Genomic DNA, 8,366 nt, shown 5'->3' with positions numbered 1-8,366 from the left:
GCTCTGAATGATTCAGTCCTGAAGAGTCCTTGCTAGTGTTTCCTGGTTTATGCACAGGACCAAAGGCACTCAGTTTATAAGGAGACTGGATGCTTAATAAATGCCTTGATGAGACACAGAGATAAAAAGCTCAGAGGTCACTCCCATGGTGATAGATCAATATAAAACTGGAATAATGCAGCAGTGAGTCAAACCAAGGACATACCTCTATCAACCAATTTGAGGGCTCATTTCCTGACACGCTGCATGTGAGATACGGGAGATCTTCAAAGCAAACCCTCCAGACAGCATTTTGGGTGAACTGTCCCTTCTCCCATTTAGTTACTCGTTTGCAGACCCTTTTTGCAGAATAAGGAAAGGCCATTTACACATACAGAGACAAGCTGTGTTTTATGGAACAGAGGTGGTGTGCTCACAGTGAAACACATCTTATGCCCAAAACACAGCACCAAATTTTTCAGTAATCATCTGTACTAGTAGCTTGTGAAGGCACCCTTTACATCTTAGCTCAAATCTTAAAAATATGTGAGTACAGCTGCACAGAACGTGACATTGTCCACACAAAAATTCCTCTTCATAATCCATAAGTACTCCTGGATTCTAATTTGCTGCTTTCACTATCTCTGGATTTGCCTCATCAGAAGAATTCTTCTTTTAACCTGGTTGCATATCAAAGCAAGGTCTGTCTTCATTAACACACAATTTATCACAGAGAGGATGAAGATTTACATCTTTTCTGCCTGAAACATGAAACAGTCTACCAATGTAGCTCAGCATGTCTGCAGCTGCAAAGTCACTGGAGCTCACTGTCCACTGGCAGGAGATCTTGGTTACAGAGAGGGTCCCACACTTTGTCAAATTTATAAACCTTAGAAGTCTAATTTTTGCATGGCTGAGCTGCTTCACCCATACAAAACTAAGGCCTTGAACCGGGGCTCCATTAATTAATTGTAGTTCTTAGATACCACAGCAACAACACCTGACTTGCTATGTCAAAGGCAGGTAACAAAATTTAAATCCCCATTCTTTTGATTTTGGGCTGTTTGCTGTCACTCAGTGCATTCCAGCTTGAACCTTCTTCCACAGGCCTGCCACAAATAACCCAACTTGGGTCAAAGGAGACCCAGACAAACAGCATTTGCCTTTCACCAGATTGCTGTGCAGGTAGGTCCTCAGTGCCAAAGCAGAAACCAATTCCTTTTTCTTTCCCATTCCTGTTCCTTTCTCTGCTGAGCAAAGGAAAAGGTAGAACTAAAAAAAAAAAAACATATCAGATTTATGCCTGGCCTGATGCATGCTTTCCTAGCTTGTAAATGCATTACATGTGGCATCTAGGAATAAAGTGTTCAGCCTCAAAAAGGAAGGGGAAATACACAGGAATGAAACCTGATGTGGGAACAGTCACTGCTGCCCTGCCCTGCTTAGCAGGCTGAAAATGCCCTGCTTCAGCTGGGGCTATGTTTTCTCAACTTTCACTGCACTATGACCTCAGATGACCCAGCCTGCTGTGGATCTGGCCACTGTACATTTGATCCAGAACACTGAACAACTGGTGTCATTTTCAGTCAGTGCTAAATCCAATCTGACCTGGATTGAAAAGCCCTTACATCCCACCTCTAATCCCTTCGGTTCCATCCAAGCAGTGAGGCCTATAAGCTAACACAGCACATGAACTTTAAGAAAAGCAGGCAAACAAATCAAGTTTCACAGAAATCCAAAAACCCAGACTTCAGGAAATCAACCTCAGTAAAACTCTCCATATTCTGCAGAACAGTATTTCTCTTTATTGCTCACTTTCAGACCATTCTGTGACAGTAAATGGATTTTGTCTTTCTTCAGTCTCTCTCTCTGTAAGACCAGACTGAAGCAACACAATATTGATTACCTCTTTCTGGCCTTCCATAAAGGTATATCTTGCATGAATCTTGCAGGAAGCTAAAAAAATAGTTACAATTTTAAAACATTTTGCTTCAACATGCCAAACATTCCATTTCACATTTTTCCCGTAAAATCACAATTCTCAGCCACAGTCACTTCATCAGTATAGAAATAGCTGATTTTCCCACAGTCTCTCCAACAAGTCAGACAGCAAACCTGCACTAAGATGGTTCAATTTCATTGGAGTCAGCACCTACTGAGCAATGTGGTTTTGGTTTCTTTTAGGAATTCAAGAACTTTCCTCATAACAATGCCAGATGGCCTTGCAATCAAAACCTTTGCCTTCAGCCTGTCACCCCCAAACTCACTGCTGATAGTCTATGGACTTGAATTTGAATACAAATACACAGAAGCTGTTTCAGATTTATTTTTTTGGGAAAAACCAAATTACCTCTGGAATGACAAATCTTCCAACTGCACTTGTCTGTTCTCTGGCTTTCACATGCCTTTCCAAACATGATGTGAAAAAATGAGAAAGAGGGAAGTGAAAGAAAAATTTCTTTACTACCACCACAAAAGAAATTGTTCCTTAATTACAACCAGGACACCCTTAAGCTGAGAAGTGAAGAGGAGGGCAATCCATATGACCTTTCCCCATCATTCCCCTTTGAAATATGAGGTAGGCAGAACCAATTGATGTGAGCAGATTCAGCAAGGTAAATACCAGTGGCAACTTTTTATATTTAACAACATCAGGCCTTCTCCAGGACAAAGACTAAGAACGAGAACACCCATTATGTACTCTTGCAAGATGTACTGTGTATTTAAAAAGAAAATATTTTCTTATCAGTTGTTGCTGTATAATGTCAAACATACGGTAGCTACATGATATTTTAACCTTACCCCCAAGCTACAAGGAAATTGAGTAGATAGTTGGTTTTCTAGTGTCTTTAAAGTAACTGAACATGAAAGGTCAGACTTAGGGAGAACAGTAGATAAGCTGCCCAACAAGGCCAGCAGAGCTGAGGAAGCATGCTCATGTGCAATGGATATCCCAATGTTTGTTTAGAAATGTGTCATAAATGTGACATTTAGTGATGGTTTAGAGCACCCCAGATGAATAAGTAGTGGAATTTACACAGGAAAAGAAAGGACAACAAAGACCTGATTCAGAGAGTGGGAAGATGGCTGTGTTAACACTCTTAGACCAATGTCAATTAACCTTATGATACACTACCATAGTCACTGGCCTTGTGATCATGCACCACAGGTAATCATATTTCCCACAGATGGCCTGCACTGAGACACTCAGACTCAGAGCAGTGTCTTGCACATAATTTTTGCCACAGTGTATTAGCCCTCTGTGATGACAAAATGATAAAATGCAAAAAATTGCAAAAAATGTGCCGGGACCTGGCTGGGAATGACCCTGTCCCCAGTCATGCTCCAAAGTTCTGACACTTTTCCATGTGCCATCTCAGTCAGACAGCATTCACAGGGACACAGGAATGGGATTCATGGGACAGAAACATCTTGTGCCTGCTTTGGCCATCGTCCTGAGCTAAAGCTTGGGCTACACTTCAAACAAACTGGTGAGTGGATGCTGTAAAATCACTGCCTTAAAGGAGGTGCAAGTGCCAATTTGAATGAACCCTGTTTCATCTGATATTCCCTCACTGCAGACCTGCAATATACTTTGCCCTAATTTTTATGAAATTTTGTTTAACTGAAGTTTTGAGTGTTCCCCCTGACTTCCATAAGTTTGGGGTTTATTGTGCACCAGTCAGTTCTCTCACACACAGCATACAGTGCCCAAAAATTTCAGGTTAATTAACTCACATCTGCTTTTCCACAAACAGAAACACTATGTTCTGCTGCCAACTGCTATTGCTAGCTAAAGTGCTTTGTGCTCTCTCTTGTTTGGGGATGAAACCAGTGCATCTTTGATTTTTAAATCTATATTCTGCACGTCTGATACCTTGTTAGAAAGCCAAGGGTTATTAATTTAAAAAAAACAGAAGGTAGAGTTTAATGAATAATGAATAGCAGCTGTTGGAAGCAAACCTTTGCAGCCCTGGGACCGTCTTTCCCTATGTTACAATTACACTTTGATTGACCTCAACAATAACTAACAAGCATGCCCAGCTGGATCATAAACCAAGTATATACTATGTCCAGATATGGTGTAAAATTTCACATCAATGAAACTCTCACTGTCAGTCTAGCTTCGCCCCATCATATGTCAATCAGACTTACAAATAAACTTACTAGAGCTGGGACATGGCATTTTCCAAGGGAAAAAAAAAAAAAAAAAAGTTCTTTACTGGCAATGAATGAACAGTTTAGAAAAATTACAATTGCATCGGGATGGCTCGACAGCTGAAGAAAAGCCTTTTGCCATGACAGACGTGTGGGGCTTGTTCACTGTGCAAATATTTAGGGCTTTAAGGAGAGGCAGGCTTCCAGGCTGCCTGAAAGAGCTATATCCCCATAGCTGGGAGGCTGAAAGCAGAAAAAGGTGAAGTTTGGGCTGATCAAGCAGCTAGAATATTTTCTCTATGAAGGAACGGGCTGCACTGGGATCTGGTGCTTCCAGGGGTCTGTGGGTGGGAGGCCCACAGGGTTCACTGGGGATACAGCACCTCTCACCTGTGGATAACCACATAGTGCTACACCTAAATTTGGGGTCTGTGTAAACAAATGGGAATATAAATCCAGGGACAAACTGTTTATACACAAAACCAGAAAAATCTGGCCTGTGCTGTTTGGTGGATGAATTAGAGTTTTACATCCTGTCTTGTCAGATAGGAACTTTGGTCTATAGCCAAGCAATATTAGGGATGAGCCACTGGTGAATAAAACACTGCAGCCTCTGGATTTATATATACTCTCAGCTTTCTAACACTTTATCCTCCCTCTCCTGACAGTTCCTGGTGAAATGGAAAAGCAACAGATCTTTCTCTCATTAAGTAATTGGATTCTCCACTTAGAACAATTATATATTATTATTTGTACTATCATTTATACAGCTAAACAAAAAAAAATGTCATAATTTCTTCCTGTCCATGAGCTACATTATTACAGACACAAAAATCTTGTTACAGGCCCTTTCTCAGAGGGCATAGCACAGCTATGCAAAATCACTCAGATACCCAGATATCCCAGGTTTGGTTTCCCATTTTAATTCCCTTAATGCACTCTCTGAGACCGTGTCATGGCACCTCATACAATCTGCACTGAGGAAGAGTCAGCTGAGCTTGCACATGGTGTTTTCTGTACTGCAGAGCTGAAACAACTGCACATCCTGCCTCTCTCCATCAGAAATCAAGGTCAAGCACATCCCACCTCTTGCAGCTTCCCCTCTTCTGCACCTGGTTTCACCAGCTCAGAGTAAAGCCGATGCCATAACAAACACCAACACGGATTTTGCCTCTCCTTACACTGTTGTCTTTGCTTTGCATTCTCCAGCTGATATTTCTGCTCCATAATGGCTCATCACTGTTCTCAGCCTTAAAGAGAAGCCCTGTAATCAGGGTTTCCTCATCTCACCCATCTTGATATAGAATTTCTTTATAGATTCATATCTGACCTCAAATGTTTTGCTTAGGAGAATAAATCCTACCATAGCAGGGATAGGTTGCATACACCCACTGATTTTGATGGAACAGAAATGTAATTAATTGAAAGGCACCTGGCAACGCCTTGGTTCCGGCCATGGGGTTGCAGGTATAGAGTGTAGCTCTGGTTTCATTTCAAAAAGCAATATACTGGGGTTTTTGGCAGAACAAAGGGAAACAAAAAAAAAGAGAACGAAGTACTCACCAGCAGGTAAAATTACACCACCACCAGGAGGAAGCAAATCCCCAGGACCTCACACCATCCCCTACCAGGTGATCAGGCACAACAGGCTGAGCTTGCGGCGCACACTAAGTTTGGACAGACCCCAGCCCAGGAGGGTGGATGTGGGACGTGAATTCCAAAGCGCAGCTCGGGTGTCTCTGGCTGATTCCAGGTACGAGTGCTGTGCTGCAGGAAGGGAAGCAGCCTCCTGGGTAACCATTTGGGGCTTTATAGCTTCCAACTAACACCATGAACTCTTCCCAGGAACTTATTAACAGCAAGCAAGGCTGGTCTCAGGTGTTCCTGGCATGGAGCTCCACACTGTGCACCAGCTCCAGTTCCCAGGATCTCAGCACATGGCTCCATATGGAGTGCAGGGCGATAACATAATCCAGCGCCAAGGTGTCAGAGGCATGGAGAGCTGGGACAAGGTTCTCCACTGGACATAAAAGACCCATTTTTCTTAATAGTAGCATAAGGGGAGTAAAGACATGGATATTTTGTCAAAGACTTTTCTCAGAGTGTTTTTATGCCCTGGACACCACTAATCTTGGGGCCCTTATAAAAGATTGATTATCGACTTGGTCTGTGCTTTGAGAATTTCCTGACCTCACCCTGGCAAAGTTAATGAAGTTACCTATGTGTGAAAGCAGCATGGGGGGCCACAGCAGCCCCAAAACTCCTCAGGTGTGAAGATTAACTAGGATATACTTGGGAAATTTTGGTGGATAAAATGTCTGTCTCTGTTCTCCAAGAGCTCGTTTCAGCCATGCCCCACTGAAGGTTTAGTCAGTTAATTTCTTCACATTCTCAGTTCAGGACTGAGCTGTACCAAGCAGCTTTTTGGGTTTGTTGTTTTTTTTTTTTTTTTTAATCTATTTAAAGTCCTGTATAGCTGAGCTGATTTTCTGCACATTCTTTATTTTGTCACTTGCTTTCTGACTGTAATTACACGAACAATTCAAAGTACTTTAGGACTGGAGGAAAATCTAAATACTTCCCTTGGTTCTAACAGACTTGCAGGACCAAAACCAGAAATAAACAAATACTGCTGAGTAGATTCCTACACACATAATGGCAATTTGTATTTCAGATAGTCTAGCTACAAATATCCAGCACAAGACTGGGGACAAAAGCACAGATTTTCTCTGTCACCAATTTAATAGCAATAACATGAAGCAGGGGTGCAAATTATTCTGGAGCAAATAAGTCAATTAAATAAAATTACTAGACACGCAAAGCAAAGAGCTATTTTAGTTTCTTGCCCAGTCTGAAGATCTATAACAATTTCCTCTATGATTGAACTGGCACAGCACCTTATAGACCCAGGCTCTGTGCAGAATTATCAAGGATGCATCAGGGTATTTGCAGTTAATTATCTTCCTCATAAGTGATGAGTCAACAACACAAGGCTCCTGGGCCGAGTAACAAAGCTGGCTGAAAAGTGGACATCAAAAGAGCACTTCAGTTAAAAAGCTTTCTGAGAGAAAGGGGTCACAGAAGCCATCTAGGGAGACACACTGACAGAAAGAATCTTTCCCACTCCCTAATCTTTCACTCACTCTTTCTCCACAATATCATGAACAGCAAGTATTAAGGGAAATTCAAAGATTCTGATACCTTTAAATAAACAGCAAACCAACTTGTTGCTGAAGCAAAAGAATTTTAAAGTAACCATATCTTCAAAAATATATATTTAAAAGTCATTTACTCTACACTACTTGGCTAGAAGAGGACTTCAGGTCACTCTCCTCCTCTTGAAAGCAGAAAAATTAATTAAAGTTCTGAACTGTTCCCACAGAAATGGTTGTACTTAGAGCTAGACACACCAATGAAATTATCTGAATGCAAGAAAAATACATTATTTGGGGGTTCTCCCATGATTTTTCCCTTGCCTGGAAAGCAATATGTGTTGGAGCCCATCTTCAAGCCCTTGTTCTCTCTGAATTTTCAATCCGAAGAGAAATTCTGGACAAGGAGAACTGTGAAATGGGACTGTGCAAGGCAAAAGAAAAAGCCAACATGTTAATTTAGAACTGGTAATTTCAAACCATATCAATCATATTCACAAGTTTCCAGAGTCTCAACTCGGAGGCTTTGCAGGCCTGAGGATAGGGACAGAGAAACTGCCACAAAATAGCATAATTCAATGATATTTTAGCAAAGGTATCATGCTTCATGTGGTATGAACATTATTCCAGGCAGAAAATCTGCAGACAGACCATCCTTAAAAAGGTGAATGCTCAGATTCTACTAAAGTGAGCTCCAGCTCTATGAAAATTATAGTCAGAGTGCTGAAGAACTTTAAAAAGCTCACCACTATCCACTCTCAAAATCTCTGCACAGAGGTAATAATTTATTTAGAACTTCACTCTGAGACAAATAATAACCTGAAGACCCTATGAATATAGAAAAGCAAAGATTTTCTCATGTTGCTGTTCATTACCAAGGCAGAATTCACTCAGATATTGGGAAACAAGAAACCAAACCTTACGAAACACACACAGAATTTATAATAAATACATCTATGAATCTGAATGTCCTTAAGACTTTTTCCACTTGTATTGTCACAGGAAAGAACTTGTTCCGGAGTTTATTTTTACTTTGGGGTTTCCTAAACCATAGGACCCCTCATCTTTGTCAACAAA

This window comes from Ammospiza caudacuta, chromosome 3 (assembly GCF_027887145.1).
Source record: "Ammospiza caudacuta isolate bAmmCau1 chromosome 3, bAmmCau1.pri, whole genome shotgun sequence".
NCBI lineage: Eukaryota > Metazoa > Chordata > Aves > Passeriformes > Passerellidae > Ammospiza > Ammospiza caudacuta.
This window is presented reverse-complemented; position numbering follows the sequence as displayed.